At 45.4% G+C, this 27,629-nt stretch overlaps 1 protein-coding gene across 2 annotated transcripts in view; it reads left to right on the top strand.

Annotated features, from left to right (window-relative positions):
- The first annotated feature begins 877 nt into the window (after positions 1-877).
- Positions 878-27,629, top strand: part of SIL1 (SIL1 nucleotide exchange factor) — a 248,200-nt gene continuing 221,448 nt past the window's right edge. Inside the window, exon 1 of one of the 2 annotated variants that reach the window (XM_008954583.4) lies at positions 878-1,176. The gene's annotated coding sequence lies outside the window, so the exon portion shown is untranslated. Of the gene's footprint in view, positions 1,177-2,964; positions 2,995-27,629 lie in introns of those variants that run through there. The other variant, XM_063604245.1, reaches the window with a different exon arrangement.

Here is a 27,629-nt window from a genome sequence, read left to right as displayed (position 1 = left end):
TAAGTAAATAAAATATATATGCAGCACCTGGTACAGAAAGCATGCTATTCACTGGTACAGCAGAATTACAACTGCGTTGACACCAGCCTGGGCAACATAGCGAGACCCTGTCTGTAAAAAAAAAAAAAAAATTAGCCTGGCAACGGTGGCACGCGCCTGTGGTCCCAGCTACTGGATGGAGGCTGAGGGGGAGGATCCCTTGAGCCTGGGAGGTCAAGGCTGTGATAAGCCAAGATCCTGCCACTGCACTCCAGCCTGGGGGACACAGATTCTGTCTTAAAAAAAAATCAGAATCACAAGTGAACTTTATTTTATTAGATTTTGAGACAGAGTTTCACTCTGTCACCCAGGCTGGAGTGTAGTGGCACGATTTTAGCTCACTGCAACCTCTGCCTGGTGGGTTCAAGCGATTCTCCTGCCTCAGCCTCCCAAGTAGCTGGGATTACAGGTGCTTGCCACCACGCCTGGCTAATTTTTGTATATTTAGTAGAGACGGGGGTTTCACCATGTTGGCCAGGCTGGTCTTGAACTCCTGGCCTCAAGTGATCTGCCTGCCTGGGCCTCCCAAAGTGCTGGGATTACAGGTGTGAGCCACCGCGCCCGGCCACCTGATGCTATTTTTAAAATAACTGGTCCTTGTAAAAAATCTACACAAGTATATAAAGTGAGTGGCTTAAAGGTGTCCTATTTTGCATGAATTTGCGAGAAATTTTATTGCTGGAGACTCTCGGCTTCTGTCCCAAACTGAGTCACAAGAACTTGATTTATTTTTACTCCGCACCCCTCTGATTGCTTTCTGAGGGTCCTTCCGCTAGAAAGAAATTATATTGTTGGAAAATCAGACAGGAAACTTCGCAGTTCCAGCCCGGAAGCAGAAGCAGGCGTGAAGATATCTTTTCGGCCTTCCCTCCCCCAAGCGGAGGGGCACGGGGGCAGCTCGTGCAAGAGTCTGCAGAGGGCGGGGCTAGGGGCGGGGCTCCCACCTCGGTGCGGGGCGGGGGGCGCCGCGCGCTGGTCTGGCGGCCCGCGATTGGGCGAGGCCGCGAGCGGCGTAACAGCCGCCAGCTCACCGGCTCAGACGGTCGCCGCCGCGTTTGCGCAGGGGGAGCTGGTCGCCGCCGCGGCCGCCTGGAATTGTGGGAGTTGTGTCTGCCACTCGGCTGCCGGAGGCCGAAGGTAGGGGCGGTGAGGGCCGCCCGGCCCTGGAGCTGGGCGGGGGGCTCAGGGCGCTTCCTGGGCCTCCTCCTGCCGGCGGCCTCGGCGCCTTCCCAGCAGTATTCTGGGGACCCACACATCCTCACTAGTGTCTCCAAAGCGGGACGTCCACGTGGGCCCGGGGCTCCCTGCCGAAGGCCCACCTTTCTAATCTTTCCCACTCAGAATGTCTCCATTCACCTCTTTATTGGCAGGAGATGAGGCCGTGGAAATTCGAGATTGGCTTTGGCTCCGCACCTGTTTTTAGTGCCCTTGCCTGTTTCATTCTCCCAGCCTAAGTTTCCGTTATCTGTCCGAAGAAGGGGTGGTTTGGTGTTGATCTCTGAGACCCGTGTGTCTCTTCCCATGTGGAATTATTGTCACTCTCTTATTGCTTGTTTTTCTTTGTCCTGGAAAATTTGCCTTTAGAGGTTACAGACTGGTTAGTGTTATCTCTCAGATCGTCTAGGGGCTTTGTGCATAAGCCTTGTGCTCCATTCCCTGGGATTTCCGATAAGATGGTGCGTGGGCAGCTGTACCCCAGGGGGTTCTCATTCAGGTGGTCCCGGAATCCTGGCTTTGAAAATCCCTGCTTCAGAAGTCAGGAGAGAATGACTTGACATATGAGCCCCTGGAATGGGGCTCTGAGTGGGAAAAGCCAGGAATCAGGAAATGCTAACACGTGTGAGGCTGGGGCTTTCTTTGCACCAGAGGAATTAGAATGCCATTTGATGTCTTTTAAAAATATTTGACTACCTATATATGTAAGATCAGTTTTCTAATATTCTTAAATGCCTGGCTTCGATTAAAGTTCAGTTGGCTTTCCCACCTCAATAAGCCTAAATAAAAACATGATCTGAGAGATGGGGTGGGGGTTAAGTTAACCCAAACTAAGTAGACAGGAGGAGAATGAAACTTACATATTTGCTAAGAGAAGAAAGTGATGTGTTTATAAACAGTTTTTTTTTTTTTTTTGAGGCGGAGTTTCGCTCTTGTTTCTCAGGCTGGAGTGCAATGGTGCCATCTCGACTCACAGCAACCTCCGCCTCCCAGGTTCAAGCGATTCTCCTGCCTCACCTTCCCGATTAGCTGGGATTACAGGCATGCGCCATCGTGCCCGGCTAATTTTCTATTTTTAATAGAGACAGGGTTTCTCCATGTTGATCAGTCTGGTCTCGAACTCCTGACCTCAGGTGATCTCTCTACCTCGGCCTCCCAAAGTGCCGGGATTACAGGCATGAGCCACCTCGCCTGGCATATAAACAGGTTTTTTTTTTGACATTGTGAAAGATATTTTGTTGTGTGTGTGTGTCTTTTCTGCTCTCACCCCACCCAAGTTTTTTTCTTTTCTGATAAAAGTATAGCCAGATTTGGGGATTGGGTAGGATTTTGATGGGAGCCAGAGTGTAACGATATTGGAATTGATATTTGTATAACATGGGTCAGAACTTGGTCTGTGGTTTTGAGAACATGGCTCTCGGGTTCTTAAGATGGTGTTACCACACCACATTTATTTCCCCTTTCTTTCATTTGTTTAGTGAATTTAATCTGCTCATGAATACATGTGCTGTTTTAATGAAATTGGCAATAGAAGAGATGTTCTGCTCCCATTTTACAGGTGATGGAAATGTTAGTAGGGATGCGGCAGTCCAGGAATGAAAAGTTGCCTAGTACTTTGATTCCCACTTACTTCCCCTTCCCTGCTGTTTTCTGAAGGCCAGCTATTCTCTACTGAGGCCAACTGTGAGCCCTGGTGTATTTCATTGGCAGGAGAAGAGGCTAATTAAGTGAAACTGAAAGGTAACAAAATGGATTTTAAAATAACTGACATGTGGGAACTTGATCCACCAATGAATGTTCTCCTTTAGAGTGATGTGTGCAGGTGTAGGTGGTGGGAGTTGAGGATGGCGTGCCTAAGTGATTTGGCTGTTGTCCAAGGCAGTTTTGAAAATCCACCTCTGGAATTGTTTTCAGAGACCTTTTTGAACCATGTGAGAGATCAGTTCCTTTAATATATTAAACCATACTGTATTATTATTATTATTATTTTTGAGATGGGGTCTCACACTGTGGTTCAGGCCGGAGTGCAGTGGCATAATCATAGCTCACTGCAACCTTGAACTCCTGGGCTTAAGTAATACTCTCACTAAAGCCTCCTGAGTAGTTGGGACTACAGGGGCGCACCACCAGGCCCAGCTAATTTTGTAATTTTAATTTTTGTAGAGACAGGGTCTCGCTGTGTTGCCCAGGCTGTTTTTGAATTCCTGGCCTCAAGCGATTCTTCTGTCTTGGCCTCCTAAAATGTTGAGATTACAGGCGTGAGCCACTGCACACAGCCTATATATATTTAACCCCGAATGGCATGGGTAAGCAACCTTGTCACCTGCCTTGTCTTCAGATGAGTTAACAGTTCTTTTGAAGTGGAAATAACAGATTTTTGGAGGGTGGTGAACATGAGTTTTAATTCTGAGTCTACCACTTATTAGCCACATAACCTTGGATAAGTTACTTCACCTCTGGGGCTCAATGTACCACTACATAACAGTGGGAATAGGGCCAGGCATGGTGGCTCACGCCTGTAATCCCAGCACTTTGGGAGGCCAAGGTGGGCGGATCACGAGGTCAGGAGATCGAGACCATCCTGGCTAACACGGTGAAACCCCGTCTCTACTAAAAATACAAAAAATTAGCCGGGCGAGGTGGTGGGCGCCTGTAGTCCCAGCTACTCAGGAGGCTGAGGCGGGAGAATGGCGTGAACCTGGGAAGCGGAGCTTACAGTGAGCCGAGATCACGCCATTCACTCCAGCCTGGGCGACAGAGCGAGACTCCGTCTCAAAACAAAACAAAACAAAACAAAAAAAACTGGGAATAATATTTACTTTGAAGGGTGGTTAAATGACGTATTACACATGAAAGCTCTTGGGACACAGGAATGCAATAAATGTTTTCACCCTCAAAGAATGAAGATTTGCCATTAATGAGAATATTCAAAAGAACATGAGAGTCTCTGGCCGGGTGCGGTGGCTCACACCTGTAATCCCAGCACTTTGGGAGGCTGAGGTGGGTGGATCACCTGAGGTCGGGAGTTCAAGACCAGCCTGACCAACATGGAGAAACCCCGTCTCTACTAAAAATGCAAAATTAGCCGGGCGTGGTGGCACATGCCTGTAATCCCAGCTACTCGGGAGGCTGAGGCAGGAGAATCACTTGAACTCGGGAGGCGGAGGTTGCAATGAGCCGAGATCATTGTGCCATTGCACTCCAGCCTGGGTGATAGAGCGAGAGACTCTGTCTCAAAAAAAAAAAAAAAAAGGCGCTTAAAGGAAGTTGTACCTTTTTCGAAATAGGTGGATTCTCTTTTTCACATACTTGTGGATTCATACTCTGACCTGCTCAGCCTCCCCCTGTCTTTCTTCATTCATTTTCTGTCCTTTCCTAAGTGAAGTTTTGCTGCAGAGGCTGTCTGCCAGTCTCTTGTAGTAAGCCTCTTTTCAGGAGAGCTAATCTGAACTCTCTTACAATGCTAGTCCCTTAGTCGCTATTCCTAGGGATTTTTTTCTGGGGGCTCCAGATGGTGCTTGGATCACGCTCTGTAGCACAGCCATCTCTAACTCCTGGATTTGGTGTCAATTTGGAGACCCATCCTGTGGAGCTAATCTTCTCTCTTTCTGAGCAAGGATGAATACTTTATCCTTTTCTGAGTCAGCCTTAAACTGCAAACCTTAGTCTTCTACAGCAGAGAGCCTTGTATTTTAATTATACGTAGACTAAAGACGGAATAGCATGCCCTTTTCTTTTCTTCCTTTACTTTCACCAAGGATTTCACTGCTGAGTAGGGGAGTAGGAGAATAGCCTGTTGCCATTCAGAGTGAGGCCTTGGGTAACCCCTGATTCCTAGCATAAGCAATAACTGAGTTCATCTTTGGGACAAAAACCTTGTAAAAGATTCGGGCTGCTCAGACACATGTGGAGAACCTCATGGAATTTTCCTAGCTTGTGAGGAGTTTACACCTGGAATTCTTACTTTTGCAAATTTCTACCCAGAATCCAGTAGCAACAAAACTATATTCAGCCCAGACTTGTAGTTCCTTCAGGTTCCACCAGGCAGCTGTAAGACATGGCTGTGATTGTGCTGGCTGGCCATGTTTGCCTTCATCCTCCTAATACTGCCCTTGGCTTTGGTATTGAGAAGGAAGTGGCATAATCAGTTCATGAGTAACATTCTCTGCCAAAGTGGAAATCAGGGGCAGAGAGTTGTGAGCATAGGACTAGACAAATGGAAAGAGCCAGCCTTGCCTCAGGAATGCTGCTAAAGTGCTGTGAATCCGTGACAACCACTGTGTTTCTTGGTGTCACCTCATTTGTGAAATGGGAATGCCTTCATTGATCTCTCTCTTGAGAAGAGTGGACCACCATGCCAGTTTGCCCAGGACAGAGGGATATCCATATGTGGGACTTTTAGTGCCAAAAGCAGGAAAGTCCGGGGCAAACCAGGACAAGTTAGTTACCCTACCCATGACCATTATACAAGTTAATGAACACTGTGCCCTTAGGGTTCATCTAAGACTCAACCCTTTGGGTTCATCTAATTATTTTTCAACCTTTTGTTCATTATCATATTTTGAGACTTTTTTTCCCTTAATTGTCTACTCCCCAATGGAATTTTTTTTTTAGAGGGAGTCTCACTCTGTCGCCCAGGCTGGAGTGCAGTGGTGTGATCTCTGCTCACTGTGGCCTCTGCCTCCTGGGTTCAAGTGATTCTTGTGCTTCAGCCTCCTGAGTAACTGGGATTATAGGTGCCCACCACCATGCCCAACTAATTTTTGTGTTTTTAGTAGTAGTTTTTGTGTTTTGCCATGTTGGCCAGGCTGGTCTTGAACTCCTGGCCTTAAGTGATCTGCCCACCTCAGTCTCCCAAAGTGCTGGGATTACAGGCATGAGCCATCGTGCCCAGCTACCCCCAATGGAATTTTAATACCACAGATGTACTGTGTATCTGTTTTTGTATTGTGGCCCTTTGGATGGCCACAAACCATTGTAATATCTAACTTTTTTTTTCCCCAAGAATCAATTTTCACCCCTTCTGGGCTGTTACTGCACTCACTGAGAACGCATGGTCTTATCTGATATTCTTTCTTTAATGTAGTCATCAAGGCCAGTTTTTTATCCAGAAGGAACAGCTAGTACCACAAGCTTTTTCGTTTCCTTTCCTGTTTTTTTTTTTTTTTTTTTTTTGAGACTGAGTTTCGCTCTTGTTGCCCAGGCTGGAGTGCAATGGTGTGATCTTGGCTCACTGCAACCTCTGCCTCCTGGGTTCAAGTGATTCTCCTGCCTCAGCCTCCTGTGTAGCTGGTACTACAGGCATGTGCCACCACATCTGGCTAATTTTTTTTTTTTTGGTAGAGACAGTCTCACTGTGTTGCTCAGGCTGGTCTTGAGCAACTTCTGGGCTCAAGCATTTCTCCTGCCTCGGTCTCCCAAAGTACTGGGATTATTAAGTGTGAACCACCACACCCAGCCAAGTTTATTCTTTATTGTTTTAATTTTCTTCCAGTCTTTGGATTTTGAGGTGGTCCATTTATCATCTGCTTTTCTGGTGACTCTTGGACCTTCCATCTTCACAGCTGGGGCTGCTGTGTTGGCCCAGGTGTCCCCAGACTGGACATTGGAACCTTTGGGAAGAGTCTGATGTTTGGCCCTTGTCACATTTCACATTTCACATCTACAGAGAAATGGGGAAGGGTATGTTTCTGAGGTCTGCTCATAGGCTATGTTGTGACTGAGGAAGTTCTTGATCATCCCTTTTGGTTACCACTTATCATCACTGGCAGAAAAACATCAAAGTGGTCAGTGAACTCATCTCCACATCTGGCTACTTCCATCTCTGCAAGTAGTTTGCTCCTTCAGTCTTGTGATGGGAAAGAGATCTAGAAACTGGAAGAATAATCTGAGATACATCCTAAAGTTCTGGTGAGGAAAGCTAATGCCAATGGACTTTTTTTTTTTTTGAGATGGGGTCTTGCTATGTTGCCCAGGCTAGTCTTGAACTCCTGGGCTCAAGCAATCCTTCCACCTCAACCTCCTGAGTAGCTGGGATTACATGCATGTACCACCATGCCTCACTCGCCAGTGGATTTTTTTTTTTTTTTTTTTTTTTTTTTTTTTTTTTTTGAGACAGCATCTTGCTCTGTTGCCCAGGCTGGAGTGCAGTGGCACAATCTCGGCTCACTGCAACCTCTGCCTCCCAGGTTCAAGTGATTCTCCTGCCTCAGCCTTCCGAGTAGCTGGGACTACAGGCGCCTGCCACCACGCCTGGCTAATTTTTGTATTTTTAGTAGAGATGGGATTTCACCGTATTGGCCAGGCTGGTCTCAAACTCCTGACCTCGAGATCTGCCGGCCTCGGCCTTCCAAAGTGCTGGGATTACAGGCGTGAGCCACTGTGCCTGGCCCTTTTTAAGAGAGTCTCACTCTGTTGCCCACGCTGGAGTATAGTGGTGTGATCATAGCTCATTGTAACCTCCAACTCCTGGGCTCAAGTGATCCTCCCACCTCAGCCTCCCAAGTAGCTAGGACCATGGGTGTGCACCACCATGCCTGGCTAATTTAATTTTTTTTTTTTTTTTTTTTTAAAGAGACAGGGTCTTGCTTGCAACATTGCCCAGGCTGATCTTAAATTCCTGGCCTCAAGTGATGCCCTACCTTGGCCTTCTAGAGCACTGGGATTACAAGTGTGAGCCACCATGCCCAGCTATACCAGTGGGCTTTTAAATGGACATTTCTTTACCTCTGGGGATAGTCTCATTTTTGTGAGGCTCCCAAGGGGACAGCAGCCATCTGACCAAACTAGAAAACTAGCAGGCTTCAGCCCAGTGGAATAACATAAAGTAGGACAATTGATACAGACAACATTGATTGGCCATGCTTTGAGTGCTGTGGATAGTGTGTATTGGAAGCTTAAGGGGCCAGCTCATAAGTAAGTTGTAAGTATTTAAGGTTGCTTTTTTTTTTTTTTTTTTTGAGACAGAGTCTCACTGTCACCCAGGTGTGAGTGTGATCTTGGCTCACTGCAACCTCTGCCTCCCAGGTTCAAGTGATTCTTGTGCCTCAGCCTCCTGAGCAGCTGGGATTACAGGTGCTTGCCACCATGGCCGGCTAATTTTTGTATTTGCAGTAGAGATGGGGTTTTACCATGTTGGCCAGGCTGGTCTTGAACTCCTGATGTCAGGTAATCTGCTCACCCCGGCCTCCCAAAGTGCTGGGATTACAGGCGTGAGCCACTGTCTCTGGCCTAAGGTTGCTTCTTGTTTTTCCCTACACCCCATCTCATACTCATGGGGAGTTGGGTTTGACTGTATTCTTGAAGTTAAGTCTCCATCCTTGGACCAAGCTGCTAAAGTCTAAAATGATTGTGTTTTGGGCTGGAAGATATTATAGAGATCTTTATTTCCTTGCAAACATCAGGGCTGGCTGTTTGTGGTACTGTGGATGAGTGAAGAGTCAGGAGATACACTTCTAGTTCTGTTACTGCCCAATGCCTCCATTTTGCATTTGATAGGTTTTTATTTTTCTGACGACAAAAACTGAGCCCCAGAGAAGTGAAGTGGGCCACCTAATGGTAGGATCTTTTTTAGGCCACCCACATAATAGTGGGACTCTAGTGTTAGAGCTGGGACACAGGCTAGGGGTCTTACAAAGGGTGGCCATAGAAGTTGTTAGAATTGTTTAAAGCATTGTAAAGATGCAGGATGCTTTTGCAGTTAAAAGTCTCCTGGGAAGGAGGAGGCCCTGTCTCCACATACTGCCTTGTACATGATCTTATACCCTCATGGTTGAAGATTTTTGCTGTCGTGCTGTTTTTCCTCCTACTCATGTCGAAATGTGTTTCTCTTGCTCTTACCTCAGAGGAAATGAATTTGAAGCCTTCCTCCGTGTTAGAAACAAATAGTGCTCAGGCCAGACTTGTGTGTTTCTGTAAAGAATGAGGCCAGATGTAACAGTGGACCTTATCTGGTGATCCAAGCAAAACTTCAATACATCTCTAAGAGAAAGAGAGAAGGAATGAGTGTATTTCAGAGTGGTTTAAACACACTTTGGAGTCAGACTCACTTGTATTTACGTTCTGATATCTACTTACTAGTTGTCAGATTGTAAGTTACTTATTTTCTCTAAGCCTTAGTTTTATGATCTGTTGAATGGGAATAGTAATATGTATTTTTATAGCTATCTTAAGAATTCAGAGAATAGATATGGTGCTTCCTCTGGCACAATGTAAAACAGCAGTCCCCAACTTTTTTGGCACTAGGGACTAGTTTCATGGAAAATTATTTTTCCATGGACTGGGGGATGTGGGGGATGGTTTGGGGATGATTCAAGCACATTATATTTATTGTGTACTTTATTTCTGTTATTATTATTATTTTTGAGACAGAGTCTCACTCCATCACCCAGGCTGGAGTTCAGTGGCACAATCTTGGCTCACTGCAACCTCTGCTTCCCAGGTTCAAGCAATTCTCCTGCCTCAGCTTCCTGAGTAGCTGAGATTACAGATGTGTACCACCACACCCGCTAATTTTTGTATTTTTAGTAGAGATGAGGTTTCACCATGTTGACCAGGCTGGTCTTGAACTCCTGACCTCAGGTGATCCACCCGCCTCGACCTCCCAAAATGCTGGGATTACAGGCATCATGCCCAACCTATTTCTATTATTATTACATTATAGTATGTAATGAAATATACAACTCACCATAATGTAGACTTAGTGGGAGCCCTGAGCTTGTTTTCCTGCAACTAGACGGTCCCATCTGGGGGTGATGGGAGACAGTGACAGATCATCAGGCATTAGATTCTCATAAGGAGTGTTCAACCTAGATCCCTTGCATGCACAATTCACAATAGAGTTTGTGCTCCTATGAGAATCTAATGCTGCCACTGATCTGACAGGAGGCGGTGCTCAGGCGTTAATGCAAGCGTTGGGGAGCAGCTGTAAATACAGATGAAGCTTTGCTCACTCACTCGCTGCTCACCTCCTTGGATGGGTTTCTGATAGGCTACAGACCAGTATCAGGGGTTTGGGACCCCTGATGTAAATGCTCTGTGTTGTCATCATTATTGACAACAATAGTTTCCAGTTTCTGAGCCACGTCGTAGTTTCAGGATAGGTTATGCTGACCAAGCAAGTTTTATCTTAACCATCACCTCATTGTTGTCTTAGTTGGTTTGTATTACATATTATTTATACCAATAGTTATAGGTAGTTCATGCTGAATAACTAAAAGTTGTGAGTAGCAAGGAACTTTGCTGCTTCTCTGCCATCTCCTTCCTTACTCAGCTTAGTGCTTATCTTTCTCAGGTTCTCTCTCGTCAGGTGTTCAAGCCAGCAGGCCTTGTTTCGGGGGCAGTGTCTGATGTGGGGATTTTATTGGGGTAGGGCTGGCTAGTCCAGAGCCTGCCTGGTCCCTCAGATAGTATGTTCTCCTTATCTCTTGCTTTCTGCTCTTCAGCCAGACATGAAGCAATTAGCTCATCAAGGGAATGTTGACTTTTGTCACTGCTTTCCTCTGATTTGTATGCTCATTTCTGGTCCTTGTGCAAAGTCACGGAGGCACAGTCACATACACTGACCCAGATTTTGTGCTCAAGTTGACTGTCTCTCTCTTTGAGATGTACAACTGGTTCCATGTAGCAAGGGAGTGAGGAAAAAGCCCCTGGAGCCAATCCCATTATTTTGATCTCAAGTTGAGTTTTTAAAAAAATCCAAACACTATGACTATAGACCATGCCTCACTTCTCTGTATGAAACAAATAAGGTAAAAAAACCTCACTAATTGGAGGGAAGGCCAATCTGAATTGGTAAACAATAGGAATTAGTACATTCAAGAAAATGCCATTGTCTTTTTCTTTTTAGCGAGCCTCTGCAGTATCTTTTTTACCTAGTTTTGTTGCTTCCCCTGTTTCCTGTGACTGTGCTCCAGAATTATTACAGAAGTGCCCTCTTATTTCTTGCTTTTGCTTCCTCCAGGACACTATATACCACTGCCACTTTGGGTCTTCCTATATATTGTGCTTATCAGAGAATACTTATGCTTGGAAGCTGTATTAGTCTGTTCTCATACAGTTATAAACAAATACCTGAGAATGGGTAATTTATAAAGAAAAGAGGTTTAATTAGCTCATGGTTCTGCAGGCTGTACAGGCTTCTGCTTCTGGGAAGGCCTCAGGAAACTTAACATCATGGCGGAAGGCGAAGGGGAAGCTGGCACGTCTTACATGTCTGGAGCAGGAGAAAGAGAGCAAGGGGGACATGCTGCACATTTTTAAATGGCCAGATCCTGTGAGAACTCACTTTTGTGAAAACAGCAAGGGGGAAATCCGCCCCTATGACTTAGTCACCTCCCACTAGGCCCCTCCTCCAATATTGGGGATTACAATTTGATATGAGATTTGGGTGGGGACACAAATTCAAACCATATCAGAAGCCTTTAATGGCACCCACTAGCTCCTGAATAAATTCCAAATGTATCAGGTTGTCTTGGTGTTCCAAGCCTATTGCAGTGTATACCCATCCTCCCATTTTAATTAGTATGTCCCGTACCATCACCCACGTGTACCCCTTGCTCCTGATGAACTGATCCATGTGGTCCTCTGAGTATGCTTCATGTTGGTGTCTCTGCCAGTTCTTTTGCCCAGAGTACTCTCTCCTTAGTTTCCTACTTTTTTTTTTTTTTAAGATGGAGTCTTGCTCTGTTGCCCCAGGCTGGAGTGGAGTGGCACAATCTCGGCTCATTGCAACCTCTGCCTCCCGGGTTCCAGTGATACTCCTGCCTCAGCCTCCCAAGTAGCTGGGACTATAGGCATGTGCCACCACACCCAGCTAATTTTTGTAATTTTAGTAGAGACGGGGTTTCACCATGTTGGCCAGGCTGGCCTCGAGCTTCTGACCTTGTGATCCACCCGCCTCGGCATCCCAAAGTGGTGGGATTACAGACGTGAGCCACTGCACCCAGCCAGTTCCCTACTTTATGCTGCAGAGCTGCCGCCTTCAGTGAGCCTTACCTGATGTGTTCTCATCTGTATCCCCATTGCAACACCTTTATTATAGAATTCAGCACACTTTTATTATGGTATGATGTTTGTCTCTTTTTATATGAGCTTCTCAAGGATATGGGTTGTGATTTAATGTGTCTCTTAGCATAATGCTGAGTGTAATATGGATACCATAAATGGTTGTTGAATGGATGTTTACATGAAAACTTAAGAAATTATAACAATCCTATTGAAATCCTACTTCCCTGAAGCATTTCTTGATTCCCAGCCACAGTGAATTCACATGCTTCATTCCCAGAGCCCTTTGTTTTTGAAGCATTGGATTCCTTAGAGTAAGCCTTATACACTCAATTGGATTAGAACTTCCTAGAGGGCAGACACTGCATCTGTCATTCCTCTTCATGCATCCAATCCCCAGCACAGTCCTGGCACATAGAGAGTGTTCAATAAATGTTTATGAATTCAAGAGTCCTGCTATTTGGTCAGCTGATGTACTTGCCAGTTTAGCCTCCTGTGTTACTCACTGGCTAGGAGTCTCCAACTCAGATGTTTTTAGGGCCAAGTTGGGAACAGAGAGGCAACAGAGAATGGTAGGCCTGTGTCAAACCAGAGTGCTTATGTGCTTCATGAGGGGTGGCTGCTACTCAGCCTATCGTCATGGGTGAGTATGGCCTCCTCATGTCATATGGGAGGCCAGATATTCATAATCTCTAGGGACTACCAAAGCATATTTGTGGTCTAGATTTGACCTATAGGCTACCCATCTGTATCCTTTAGGTAGAGGCTGGAGTTTCACACATTTAAATTCCTTGTAAAATAATAAAGGTGGGGGAGGGGAGGACATAGCTTGAAAACTTTTGAGGGCGTTTGGTGAAAGCCTATCTTTAGATAAAAGTGTCCTATGATTTTCTGTGGGTAGTGACTTAATCTCTTGGGTTTGGCCCTGTAGAACATCTATGGTCTGGGCTTTATCCTCCCTTATATTCTGATTTCACTGGGCTATGAAAAGCAACTTTTGTCCCTAGAAAGGTGGTGACTCAAGAACTTTTGCACTTTTTGCCCTTTTGCTCAGCTTCCACTGAGGCAGGTTTGATGGTTGTTCCTGCTTCTGGCTACTTTGAAGGGCCTGGTGGTCAGGCTGGTGCAGCATAAGGTCCCAGAGGCCACTTCTGTTAATGACATCTCTGAGAAAGAGCTCTGGGTGAACAAATACAACTAAAAGGGAAATACATTGTACAGAATCACTGCTTAAATGTGGTCAGCCAAGGGGCAAAACAGTATAATAGCCAGAAGGAAGTCTGCATCTCCATGGAACCTTTTGCAAGGTGATATCTTATCCTCTGGCTGTCTCATTTTTTTCATAGTCCCTAAGTGCCCCAGCAGTGCTTACTTGCCTGGCATCACCTTCTAGGTCTGAGAGTGTTGCCACAAATGATATCCCCATCTCCAGTAGAAATTAGCTGCCTGGGATATCTTGGGCAGAATACATGAGAAACTGAAAGCAGTGCAGTTTGTCTCTAGTGAGAGGCCCTAGGTAACTAGAGAATTGGGGAGGAGGGAGACTTACTTTTCACTATATGTCTTTGTGTGCCTTTTCAAATTTGAAGCATATGCATATAAAGTAAGTCCTCACTTGACATCGGTCATAAGTTCTTGGAAACTGTGACTTTAAGTGAAATGTATACAAAACCAATTTTACTATGGCTCATTGGTATAAACAAGAGTTAAGTTCCTACAGAATATTTCTTGTTACAGAATCATGACCAAACTTCTAAATAAAGACCAAAACACTTCTAATATTAAAAACTGAGATAAATGTGAGCTATACATACCTTTAAGAAGGATTAACAAAAACAAGTGAGATAATTACTACCCTATTAGTTCAGGGTCTTGGGTGGCCAGAGCCCATCCCGGCAGCTCAGGGCGCCAGGCAGGAACCAGCCTTGGACAGGACGCCATCCCATTTCAAGGTACACTCACACACCCTGACACTCATGCAGACTGGACCCCTTACACACAACAGTGAACCTAACAGGCACGTCTTCAGAATGTGGAAGGTGACTGAGGACTTGGAGAAAACCCACACAGACATGGGGAGAATAAGCAGACTCCACACAAGCAGTGGCCCTGGCTGGGAAACAATTATTTTTTTCTCATCGGTGTTATAAGGAAATAATGTTGATCGAAGCAATGTTATTTGGAGACCTGCTGTATTGTTATTTTTTAAATGTAGCTGAGCAGACCCATGTGTGGTCTTCTCTTCAAATTTTACTCTGTCCTCACTTTATTCCTGACATATGGATTTCTCTGTAAACAACTGGACCCAGTCGCTGTAGACTGCCTCTCAGATGTGACAGCTTGGCCTCTCTGCTCCCTAGAAATGTCCTAGGGTTTCTCATGCAGGGGTCTTTGGAATAACAATCAGGTGTAAAGTATGTGCAATATTTACTGTTTTCAAATTTTACTGTTTTCAGTCTGATTCTTATGACATCCCCATTTATTTATTTTTTAGTTGTAGTTTTTTTAGAGACAACATCTCACTCACACCCAGGCTGGAGTAACAGTGGTGTGATCGTAGCTCACTGCAACCTCAAAATCTTGGGCTCAAGATATCCTCCCACCTCAGCCTCCTGAGCTGGGACTATAGGCATGTGCCGCCATGCCTGGCTAATTTTTTAAAATTTTTTTTGTAGAGATGGGGTTTTGCTATGTTTCCGAGGCTGATCTTGAACTCCTGGCCTCAAGCGATCCTTCCACCTTGACCTCCCAAAGTGCTGGGATTATAAGAATGAGCCACTGTGCCTGGCCACACAACATCCCCATTTTATGGTGGTAAAATATTGAGGCTCGGAGAGTCTAAATGACCCATTTAGGGTCATACTGCTAGCCAGAGTAGGGCTGTGACTAATCCAGGTAGCTTTGTCTCCTATTCATGTACCTTGTTCTTAGTTCTTGTAGCAATGAGGCAGTCCTCTTTGGAATTCTTTACCATTTCCAGGGCCATTGCAGTTAGGGCAGGAATGGAGTGGTGGTGATTCCTCTTTCCTCTTTTGGTTTGAACCCTCCTCTCAGGATGCTTAGTTACACAGGCCTGTCATCTCTGGAAAAAGGGGATCAGTAGTAGGTTTCTCCACTTTTTGGAGAAACCTAAACTAAAGCTTCAATGGGGCAATACCTTTTAGGAGAGTTTGAACTGACAGTCTGGCTTCCTATTCTTTGCGGAGAATTATTGCTGCTATTAGGCAGAGGGCTTTGTTTCCAGGTTACAAATCTTTTTAGCAAAGAAGTGAGTGTGGAATATAATTGGAAGGACTTGTGTAGTCCTTGGATATAATTTAATGCTCCACATCCCAGAGAGAGTAAACATTGTAAAGTGTGCAAGATGGGTTTGGATTAATATCCTGACAGCATGTGGCTTGGCATGTAGGGCATTCCTTGGAGACCCTTCTTACCATACACAGCCTGCCTTTGCCGGGTGGCCTCTTCCCACAGGTCTTCCCAGCAGCTGTTGTGTACCTGGGTGAATCATCAGCTTCCCTGTGCTTTGAAAAAACCCATTTTAACTGATGAAAGTCCTCATACAGGAGGTGCAATAAACAGACAACCTTGAAAATGTTTTTTAGTACAACCTAAGCTGCCTCTGAGTTTGTCCAGGGTATTCACCTCCATTAGGAGCACTGGCTGATTCTCACCTCTGGTCTCTTCTGAATACAATATGGAAAATCACCTTGCCCTTTCTACTCTGCTGCACCTGACATCATGGGTGTGGAAGGTCTCTGGAAGCTCCGGGGAGGCAGGAGCACCATGGACATGGAGGGAAGGCTCATTTGCTTCTAAGGACCATGCAGAAATCCTTGGCTTTTTACTTCTGTTAGTCCTACTTAAATCAGAATTTAAAGCCTTCAAATAGAATTCTGTGTATTGCTGACATAGCATGGGGTAGGGAAGGCTTCTTTGTAATTTCTGAGGAGAACTTGGGGGCATGTAGAGGTCATGCTTAGGTTCTTTCCTTACCCAGACCTGACCTGTGCTGGGCCAGAGAGGTTTGCCCTAGAAAGCTGATGACTTAGGACCTTACTGGTGTGCAGCTTTGCAGGCCTGTAAACTTAGTTCATCCAGGTTTCAGTTCCTGGGGGCCTGCCTCAGGCATGTGAAATTCATAAGAGACCATCAAGTCACAGTTCCAGTTAACTAACTCCAATAAACATGACGACTAAGTTGATTTATGTGGACATGTAAGAGCATCTCTCCTCTGTAGGAGAGATTAGCTGGGAAGCCAGCTCCCCTCTGGAGGAAACCAAGGCAAATTATGGTGGAAAGCTTTTGGGTCATAGCATCAGATACACCCAGATTTAAACCATGTAACAGCTGTGAGACTTCAGAGGAGCTACTCAACCCCCCTGCTCCTGTGTCCTCATCTGTGAAACCCCCTGGGTTTTTCAGATATATACATGGTAAGCACTCAATAAATGTTTTGTCTCACTTGTTTCTCACTCTTCCCTCTTCCCCTTCTCTCCTTCCCACTTTGTCCTTCTAGGGCTGTATTGTAATCTGACCAGAATACACTTGTCAGTCTATTAAGGCACCAGGTACTGGAGATAGACTCATTTTTATTCTCTTGGCTCCCTTTATATATTCTTTGCCGTCCACGGCTCTTTTGTTACCACAGGTTACAATAGGAATAGTTAGATTCTAGCTCTTGTCAGTGGCTTCCAACCTAAGGGTTCTTTCTGGTTACCATTCAGTCCACCATTATTTGCTGAGTACCCATTGTGTGCCAGGACCTGCTTAGCCCTGGAAATACAGTGATGAATGAGACAGATGTGGTCCATGCCTTGAGTAACACCTCTTCAAACCCCCTCCTTAGATAGGTGACTTCTGTGGATGACTCGCCCTGCTCATTCCGTGTTGCATCATATTAATTTCCTTCTGAGAGGGCAATCTTCTCCTTAGACCTAGGGAACAGTGCCTTTTTGTGCTGCATGGACCTTGCCTGCTGGCTTGCCTGCTCCCAAGCAATGAGAGCAGCGTGTTGAGGCTGAAGGAGAAAGCCCCCCGGGCTACTACTGCCCTGGCCACACATGTCCCAAGAGGCTGCACTTGGCACTTCTGAATGTTCCTTTTCTCCTTGCACACAGATTATAGTGTTTACTGCTCTTTTAAATTCAAATAACCTTCCACCCCCTTCTCTGCCTTAAAAAAAACCAAAAAAACAAAAACTGTGTATTACAGCGTAGAAAACAAAACAGGCCAGCCCTGGTCCCCTGGCGAGGTTTGTTTTAACATCATTTTTTAGTGAAGCCTTGCTATGGGTTGCCTTTACTTTAATAGGGCTAATGTGTAATTCAGGCATACTGATAGTCTGCAGTTATAGAATCTGACATCTTTTTTCTACCTTGATTGTCATCAACAATGTGAAAGGTAGATGCAAGGGCTTTGGCTGACAGGAGGTGGGACTTCTCTGCTTTGGCCTCCAGACTCTATCCTGGACTCTGGCGGGTCCTATAAAGAAGGCTGAGCAGCCAGTTTAGTGATTTCTCAACTTCAAAATAGAAGCCTGGAGATAGTCCTCTGCCCTACCCCTCCTCTCCCTTCTGCCAATTTTACCAGCAGTTGCCAAGAACTGTGTGTGGGGAACCAGGCAGAATGACTCTCTGGAAATCATTTGTTTGAGAACTCCCAGTGGAGGAATGCATTTTCCTGTGCTTCTTCTCTTGTGATGGTGTGTGCTGTTGTTGATTTGGTACTGCTTGTCCCTCTGCAGTACTGAGACCTGTATATAACTCCTCCAGCCCTGCAGGGGTTTTCAACAATAAATTGCTTGCTGGGTAGTATTTCCCCCAAATCCCTGGGAGAGCAGGGAAGCATGTTAACAGTTAGGGACCTAGTTGAGCCTCTGTTTCTGGCACTGTGACTAGAGGCATGGTGGGTGAACCCAGATGAGCCATGTTTCCCACTGCTGCTCGGGCTGGGCATTTATTGCAGTTGGATGTAACATTCAGAGTCACACTAGAGGCTTGGTTGGAAAGGAGAGAGCACTGCATAATTATTGCTTATGTACTGTTTAAACCTATCAGCCAACAGATGTCAAGTGCAGGAAAAAAGCACAATGATGTTATTATAATGGCATAATAGTTATCATTATAATAATCAGCTGGCATAGCTTTTGATAAGAGGCAGATCCTGAAATGAGTGCAGGGGGAAGGGTTAACCTTGAACTACAGCACAATGAATGGCTGCTTAACCTTGCAGAAGATGCTGTGTAGAGGCAGGTGACTCAGGTATGGAGTTGCTACCCTCTCTGCCTAGCTAGAGGAGCTATGGAGACTTCAGCTGGGATTGTCTACCCTGCAGCTACTGTCTTTCTGATGGTGTGATGGAGCACACCATCCTTTGGTTTAAGGCATACTACACTGCAGGAATACCATCCTAGTGCCCAGAGCTGTGGGTTCTGGGAAATGCAGAGACTTCATCACTGTGGTCTCATTTTGGGTTTTCAGAAAATCCAGCCTCATGCCCATAGTTGCAGATGATGAATTTTGCTCCCTACAACAAACTGTGCTCCAAACCTAGGAAGTGGTGGTGCATCTCAGTTTTGTATGTATCAATTGTGGTGGGTTGTGCTCATGGAAGACAGACTTTTCTTTGCCAGAGAGCTTACCAGAAGCTACATTCCCAATTCTGGTTAGGAAGGTGGTGGTAAAGGGGTGAGGAGCAGAGTGGGGCTAATAGATGACCCACAAAGGCAGCATTGGGGTAGGAGAAAAAAGTCTGATTCAGGCAAAGCTGGGTATGATTTTTTTTTTTTTTTGAGATGGAGTTTTGCTCTTGTTGCCCAGGCTGGATTGCAATGGCGTGATCTCGGCTCACTGCAATCTCCACCTCCTGGTTTCATGTGATTCTCCTGCTTCAGCCTCCCAAGTAGCTGGGATTACAGGTGCACACCACTATGCCTGGCTAACTTTTTTGTGTTTTTAGTAGAGATGAGGTTTCCCCGTGTTGGTCACGCTGGTCTTGAACTCCTGGGTCTCAAACTCCTGGCCTCAAGTGATCCACCCACCTCGGTCTCCCAAAGTGCTGGGATTACAAGCATGAGCCACTGTGCCTGGCCAACTTTTTTTTTTTTTTTTTTAAAGAGACAGGGTCTTGCTCTATTGCCCTGGCTGGAATGCAGTGGCACAGTCTTGGCTCACTGCAGCCTCGACCTCCTGAGGTCAAGAGATCCTCCCACCTCAGCCTCCCTAGTAGTGGGACTACAGTCATGTGCCACCACACATGGCTAATCTTTTAATTTTTTGTAGAGTTGGGATCTTGCTGTGTTGCTCAGGCTGGTTTTGAACTCCTGGTTTCAAGTGATCCTCCCACCTCGGCCTTCTGAAGTGTTGGGATTATAGGTATGAGCCACCACATCTGGCTGTGGGTGTGACCCTTGACCTTACCATTCAATAGTTGGACAAGTTGCTTAACCTCGCTGAGCATCAGCTACCCATCTGTGTATGTGCTTATTCATTTCCCATTTGTTTTTTATTAATAGCCCTGTCTATAAAGTACCTGTCACTATGCCTGGCACTAAGTGGTGCTCAAAAAATACTTCTGCCTCCCTTCCTGCCACCCCCTACCTGCCTACCCTACATAAGAGAATGGTAAGGAGAAGATCCTCCTGCTTCTGTAGAGGGAAAATGGCCTTAATTAGAGCTTTATGTGAACTTCTTTAGTTGCTGATATTGCTTTTCTGAGCCACAATCTGTGGACCTCCTCTGAAGCTGCCTCATCAGGAGCGACTTTGATATTTAGTGTTTGGGCACATCTCTGCTTCATCCAAGGAGTAAAAGAGGGTTTAAAATCTCATCAGGGCACAGAATGCCTGCTTCTGCCCCTGTAGCCTTGCCTCCCCTCCCTTCTTTCTTTGGGTGGGTCACTCGGGGGGCACTGTCTGCCCTGGGGATTACTCGTTTCTTTCAGGGGGTCCTGGTTGTTTGGTTCAGTGTCTTTACTGGGGAAAGGCTTTTGTGTTTGTGCCTGCCTGGGCTTGTGCTGGGAACTTTTATTTTGGAAGCCTGGAGCACTCAGACAAGGTGATATCTTTTTAGACTGTTTCTGGCTGTAGGCCAGCTTATCACTATGGCTACCACCAGCTTAAAGAATGTCAGGACAGAAAGTAACTTCTGTAAGAAATTTGGGAGAGAAAGGGGGAAGGGGAGAGAATTGTTTGGCTTAAGGTCATGTAGGGAGGAGAACAGCTCTAAGTAGAACTCTTTGATTTGGATACAGCTTCGTTTTCCTTCTCTCTGAAATTTTATTTTTTCAGTCAACAGATGTATATAAAACATCTGTTACATTCCAGACACTGTTAGGCCCTGAGATACAGTGTCAGATAGGGTTCCAGCTTAGAGTGTACTGATGAATATGTCAAAGTTAGTAAAATTACACTTGGAATAAGTGTATTGAAAGAAAGAGTTAAGAACATCTGAGAGGGATTTGACTTGGTCCTAGGGCTAAGAGGGTATCATAGAAGGCTTCTTTGAGGAAGTGATGTTCGAGTAAATATTGTGAAGACCGAACAAGTATTTACCAAGCAAAGCGACAGGAGGTTGAGGAAAATTTCAGGCTGAGGGCCTGGATTTGCAAAGGCTCTGGAAGCAGGCAGTGGGTGGGGAGTTTTATGAGGAACTGAAAGTATGGTTGGAGCACAGAGAGTGAGAGGAGCCAGCTGAGGTTGGAGGGGTTGGTGAGGGCAGGCCTTGTCAGCTGTGGCATGGCATTTCATGTTTACCTGGAGAACAGGGGAAGCCTTTGGAGAGTTGGTGGTGGTTTTGGTGGTTTTGGATTTGCAAATGAGCAGCACCCTTTTGGACATTGGATGGATTTTGTTGAGGGAGTGAAAATGAAGATCAGAAAAGGAACATTACTGTAATAGGTTGTTTTCCTTCAGTCAGCTAAATGGCAATCTTGAGACTAATCTCCTTTAGTGTGGCCTTGTTCCTCCTGATTCATGTGCTCTCTCAGTGCCAGTAGTCAGTGTGTTGTTGGGGCACCTGGCCACTCAGCAGACATGGTGGCCCAGGGTGCCAGCACTTGGCATCTTTCCATCTGCACAGAAAAAGGCCTGGAGGTTTCAGGCTTGTCACATGTTAACGGCTGACAGCTACAGAGTCCTTTGTAACCTGCTGTGTCACCATCCCTCTCTTGGCTGTCACTACTGGGTAAGGGCTACCCCCTTCACCTTGGACCACTTAAGCCACTGACACTGGCAACTCCCAGAGATGTGATGTGCCAAGTTAGCAAAGCCAGCACCTGTGGTTTGTGTAACATTCAGTTCTGGTTGATGTAGATGTGCACATGTTCTCTCTTGGCAGCAACCAATGTCTGGAGGGCCAGAAATGGGCTGGAGTTGTTCCTCCCACTGTGTGTCCAGGAAAACAGGTTTAGGAGTTGCCTGTGGTATAAAGAAAACTGGGTCAGAGTTACGTGCTGCCAGACCAAGTGTTAAGTGCATGGTGGGCGGGTATAGACCCTAGACCAGACTCTTTAGTGATACTGTGGCCTTGCCCACTACTCCTTTCACTTATTCATCTGGAAGGCCATGCTGCATAGTGGTTAGGAGCTTGGCCCTTGGACTGGGGCTGACTTTAGTTAGAATCTCAGCTTCTCGGCTGGGCGCGGTGGCTCATGCCTGTAATCCCAGCACTTTGGGAGGCCAAGGCAGGTGGATCACGAGATCAGGAGTTCGAAACCAGCCTGACCAACATGATGAAACCTCATCTCTACTAAAAATACAAAAATTAGCCAGGCACGGTGGTGTGTGCCTGTAATCCCAGCTACTCAGGAGGCTGAGATAGCAGAATCGCTTGAAAGCAGGAGGCGGAGGTTGCAGTGAGCCGAGATGGTGCCACTGCACTCCAGCCTGGGTGACAGAGCCAGTCTCAAATAAATAAATAAATAAATAAATAAATAAATAAATAAATAAAATAAAGGCCAGGCGTGGTGGCTTACGCCTATAATCCCAGCACTTTGGGAGGCCAAGGCAGGTGGATCACGAGGTCAGGAGATCGAGACCATCCCTGCTAACATAGTGAAACCCCATCTCTACTAAAAATACAAAAAATTAGCCGGCTGTGGTGGCGGGTGCCTGTAGTTCCAGCTACTCAGGAGGCTGAGGCAGCAGAATGGCATGAACCCAGAAAGCGGAGCTTGCAGTGAGCGAAGCTTGCGCCACTGCACTCCAGCCTGGGCGACAGAGTGAGACTCTGTCTCAAAAAAAAAAAAAAAAAAAAAAGAACCTCAGCTTCTCCACTTGGAAGCTATGTGACCTTGGACTATTTACTTCGCTTTCCTGCCCATTAATTTTCTCAGCTCTAAATAGGGAATAATGATAGTGCCATGGTCTGAATGTGTGTCCCCTCCAAATTCATATGTTGAAACCTAACCCTCGAGGTGGTTCCTCTGGGAGGTGATTAGGTCATGAGGGCTCCACCCTCATGAATAGGATTAGTGCCCTTATAAAAGAGGCCCGAGGAGCTTCCTTGCCTCTTCTGCATGTGAGGACCCAGTAAGAAGGTGCCATCTATGAAGCAGAGATCCCTCACCTGACGTCGAATCTGTTGGCATCTTGTTCTTGGACTTCCAAGCCTTTAGAATTGTTAGCAATAAATTTCTGTTATATATAAATTATCCAGTCTAAAATATTTTTATTTTATAGCAGCCTGAGTGGACTAAGATAGAAATTGGTTCTGAGAAGTAGGGTGCTGCTATAACAGATACCTAAAATGTGGAAGCAGCTTTGGAACTGGGTAATGGGTAGAAGGCTAGAGGAGTTTTGAGGTGCATTGCCATGAAAGGAGCCTTAAGGGTAATTCTGACGAAGGTTCAGAAGAGAGCTGTAGAGAAAGCCTCCGTTTTCTTAGAGATTATCTAAGTGGTCTTGATCAGAATGTAGATAGAAATCTGGATGGTAAAGGCCCTTCTAATGGTGCCTCAGATGGAAATTAGGAACATGTTATTGGAAACTGAAGGAAAGGCCACCTTATTATGAAGTGGCAAAGAGTCAGGGTGCAGTGGCTAATGCTTGTAATCCCAGCACTTTGGGAGGCCGATGTGGGAGGATTGCTTGAGACCAGGGGTTTGAGACTGCAGTGAGCTGTGATTGTGGCACTGCACTCTAGCCTGGGCCACAGAGTGAGACACTGTCTCACAAAAAAGGTCATAAGAGAAACAGGTCTGTAGTTTTCTTTTTTTTTTTTTCTTTTTGAGACTGAGTCTCGCTCTGTTGCCCAGATAATGCAATGGCAAGATTGTGGCTCACTGCAACCTCCACCTCCCGGGTTCAAATGATTCTCATGCCTCAGCCTCCTGAGTAGCTGGGATCACAGGCATGCGCCACCACACTCAGTTGATTTTTGTATTTTTAGTAGAGACGGGGTTTCACCATGTTGCCCAGGCTGGTCTTGAAGTCCTGACCTCAGGTGATCTGCCTGCCTCGGCCTCCCAAAGTGCTGGGATTACAGGCGTGAGCCACCGCGCCTGGCCAGTCTGTAGTTTTCTTGTAGTGTTTGTCTGGCTTTGGTATCAGAGTAACGCTGGCCTCAGAGAATAAAGTAGGGAGTATTCCTTCCTCTTCAATGTTTTGGAAAAGTTTGAGAAGGATTGATGTTAGTTCTTTAAATGTTTGGTGAAGCCATCAGGTCTAGGGCTTTGCTTTGTTGGGAGATTTTTGATTACTGGTTCAGTTGGCTTGCTAGTTACAGGTCTGTCTATTCAGAATTTCTATTTGTTTGTGATTCAGTCTTGGTAGATTTTGGTTCTATGAATTTGTCCATATCTAGGTTATCAAGCTTGTTGGTGTACACCTGCTCATAGTACACTCTTTTTTTTGTTTGTTTGTTTTGAGATGGAGCTTCGCTCTTGTTGCCCAGGCTGGAGTGCAGTGGTGCGATCTTGCTCACTGCAACCTCCGCCTCCCGGCTTCAAGCAATTCTCCTGCCTCAGCCTCCTGAGTAACTGGGACTACAGGTGCGTGCCACCATGCCAGCTAATTTTTGTATTTTTTAGTAGAGATGGGGTTTTGCCATCTTGGCCAGGCTGGTCTCCAACTCCTGACCTCAGGTGATCCGCCTGCCTTGGCCTCCCAAAGTTCTGGGATTACAGGTGTGAGCCACTGCGCCTGGCCTAGTACACTCTTATAATCCTTTTCATTTCTGTAGAATCAGTGGTAATATCTCCACTTTCATTATTTTTTTCTTTTATTCTTTTTTTTTTTTTTTTTTTTTGAGACAAAGTCTTACTCTGTCATCCAGGCTGGAGTGCAGTGACATGATGTCGCTTCACTGCAACCTCTGCTTCCCATGTTCAAGTGATTCTCCTGGCTCAGCCTCCTGAGTAGCTGGGATTACAGGCACATAACATTATGCCCGGCTAATTTTTGTATTTTTAGTAGAGACAGGGTTTTGCCATGTTGGCCAGGCTGGTCTTGAACTCCTGACCTCAGGTGATCTGCCTGCCTTGGCCTCCCAAAATGCTGGGATTATAGGCATGAGCCACTTCACCCTGCAGTCTTTTTTGTTTTTTTTTTGAAATGGGGTCTTGCTGTACTGCCCAGGCTGGTCTCAAACTCCTGGGCTCAAAGGATCCTCCTGAGTACCTGGTACCACAGGCATGTGCCACCATACCTGGCCCAACTTTGATTTCTGATTTTAGTAATTTGAGTCCTCTCTCTTCCTTTTTGAGACAGGCTCTCACCCTGTTGCCTAGGCTGGAGTTTGGTGGCGTAGTCATGACCTCCTGGGCTCAAGTGATCCTTCTGCCTCAGCCTCCCAAGTAGTTGGGACCACAGGCACCTGCCACCATGCCTGGCTAATTTTAAAATTTTTTGTAGAGATGGGATCTTGACATATTGCCCAGACTGGTCTTGAACTCTTGTGCTTAAGCAATCCTATCTTGGCCTCCCAAAGTGCTAGGATTATAGGTGTGAGCCACTGTGCCTGGCCTGTTTTAAAAAAGTCCATCTAGGTAAAGGTTTGTCAATTTTGGTGATCTTTTTTGCATAACCACCTTTTAGGTTTGTTGATTTTTTTCTATTATTTTTCTATTCTCTATCTCATTGATCTTAGCTCTGATCTTTATTATTATTTTCTTTCTTCTGCTAGCTTTGGGTTTAGTTTGCATTTCTTTTTTCAGTTCCTTAAATTGTAAAGTTAGGTTGTTGTTTGTGATCTTTCCTGTTTTTTTTTTTTTTTTCTTTTATTTTTTGAGACAGAGTCTCACTCTGTCACCCAGGCTGGAGTACAGTGGTGCAATCTCAGCTCACTTCAAGCTCCGCCTCCTGGGTTCACGTCATTCTCCTGCCTCAGCCTCCTGAGTAGCTGGGACTACAGGCACCTGCCACCATGCCCGGCTAATTTTTTTTTTCTTTTTTTTTGTATTTTTAGTAGAGACGGGGTTTCACCATGTTAGCCAGGATGGTCTCGATCTCCTGATCTTGTGATCTGCCTGCCTTGGCCTCCCAAAGTGCTGGGATTACAGGCGTGAGCCACCATGCCTGGCTGATCTTTCCTGTTTTTTAATGTAAACATTATAGTTATAAATTTCTCCTTTAGTATTGCTTTTGCTGTGTCCCGTGTAAGTTTTAGGTATTTATTTATTTATTTATTTATTTATTTATTTATTTATTTATTTTTGTTTATTTTTAAGACAGTGTCTCACTCTGTTTCCCAGGCTGGAGTGCAGTAGCATGATCTTGGCTCACTGAAATCTCTGCCTCCTGGGTTCAAGCAATTCTCCTGCCTCAGCCTCCTGAGTAGCTGGGATTATAGGCTCGTGTCATCACTCCCAACTAATTTTTGTATTTTTAGTAGAGATGGGGTTTCACCATGTTTGCCAGGCTGGTCTCAAACTCCTTACCTCAAGTGATCTGCCTGCCTTGGTCTCCAAAGTGCTGGTATTACAGGCTTGAGTCACTACACCCGGCCCTCATTTTTTTTTGGTGTATATTCTTTAGCTATTTTCTGTGTGGTTGCCATGGGCATTACATTTAACATCCTGAAGTTATAACACTGTAATTTGAATTTATAATAGCTTAACTTCAATAGCATAGAAAACTCGGCTTCTTCAACAGCTCCATTTCTCACCCCTTTCAGTTGTTAATGTCATGATATTGCATCTTACACGTTGTGTGTCTAAAAACATAACCTATATCTATTTTTTTAATGCATTAGTCTCTTAAATTATGTAAAAACAAAATGTGGTGTTGCAACATCCTGGGGGTGAATTCTAGGGTAGGCTGTCTTCTTTGGGATCATGGGGGCATCAGCGGGTTCTGGAGTGGGGGCAGAGATGTGAGGCATTATCTAAAATTGCAAATGTCACAGAGGATAGAGAAAAACTCCCCTCAGCACTTAGCAATGAATCTGGGACCAGCTGGTGTTTTGCTGCCTGTCTTCACTGTGGCCCCAACAGCTGGCAGCCATTGCTGCTGCCATCTTGGGAGTGGGTCCCTCCAAAGTTTCTGATGAGAGATCTGCTTATCTTATTGAGGATCCTTGTGTGTAATGAGTTGCTTTTCTCCCCTTCAAGATTTTGTCTTTGTCTGTCTTTTTTTTTTTTTTTTTGAGACGGAGTCTCACGCTATTCCCCGGCTGGAGTGCAGTGGCGTGATCTTGCCTCACTGCAACCTCCACCTCCCGGGTTCAAGCAGTTCTCCTGCCTCAGCCTCCCAAGTAACTGGGATTACAGGCACCTGCCACCATGCCCAGCTAATTTTTTGTATTTTTAGTAGAGACAGGGTTTTGCCATGTTGGCTAGGCTGGTCTCGAACTCCTGACCTCGTGATTTGCCTGCCTCAGCCTCCCAAAGTGCTGGGATTCCAGGCATCAGCCACCATGCCTGGCTCTAAGCCACCATACCTGGCCCTTTGTCTTTCAACAGTTTGATTATAATGTGTCTTGGTGTGAGTCTCTTTGTATTCATCCTGTTTGGAGTTTGTTGAGCTTTTCAGATGTTTATGTTCCTGTCTTTCATCAAATTTGGGAAATTTTGTACCATTATATTTTCAAATGTTCTCTCTGCTACTTATCTTCTCTTTCTGGGACTTTCACAATGTGTATGTTGGTCTGCTTGATTGTGTCCCCTAGGTCCCTTAGTCTCTATTCACTTCTCTTCAGTCTTTATGCTTCTTTTCCTCAGACTTGATAATTTCCATTGTCCAGTCTCCAAGTGTTCTCAGATTATTTCTTTTGCTTGCTCAAATCTGCCTTTGAATTCCTCTAGTGAATTTTTTATTTTGGTTATTGTACTTTCCAGCTCTAGAATTTTTGGTTTCTTTTTAAGATGTCTGTATCTTTATTGATATTTTAATCTTTTTCCAAACATTGTTTTCTTGATTTTTCTCCATGCCT

The sequence above is a fragment of the Pan paniscus genome, chromosome 4 (assembly GCF_029289425.2).
Source record: "Pan paniscus chromosome 4, NHGRI_mPanPan1-v2.0_pri, whole genome shotgun sequence".
Taxonomy (NCBI): Eukaryota; Metazoa; Chordata; class Mammalia; order Primates; family Hominidae; genus Pan; species Pan paniscus.
Note: the sequence above shows the minus strand (reverse complement) of the source record. Positions and strands in the feature narration are given on the sequence as shown.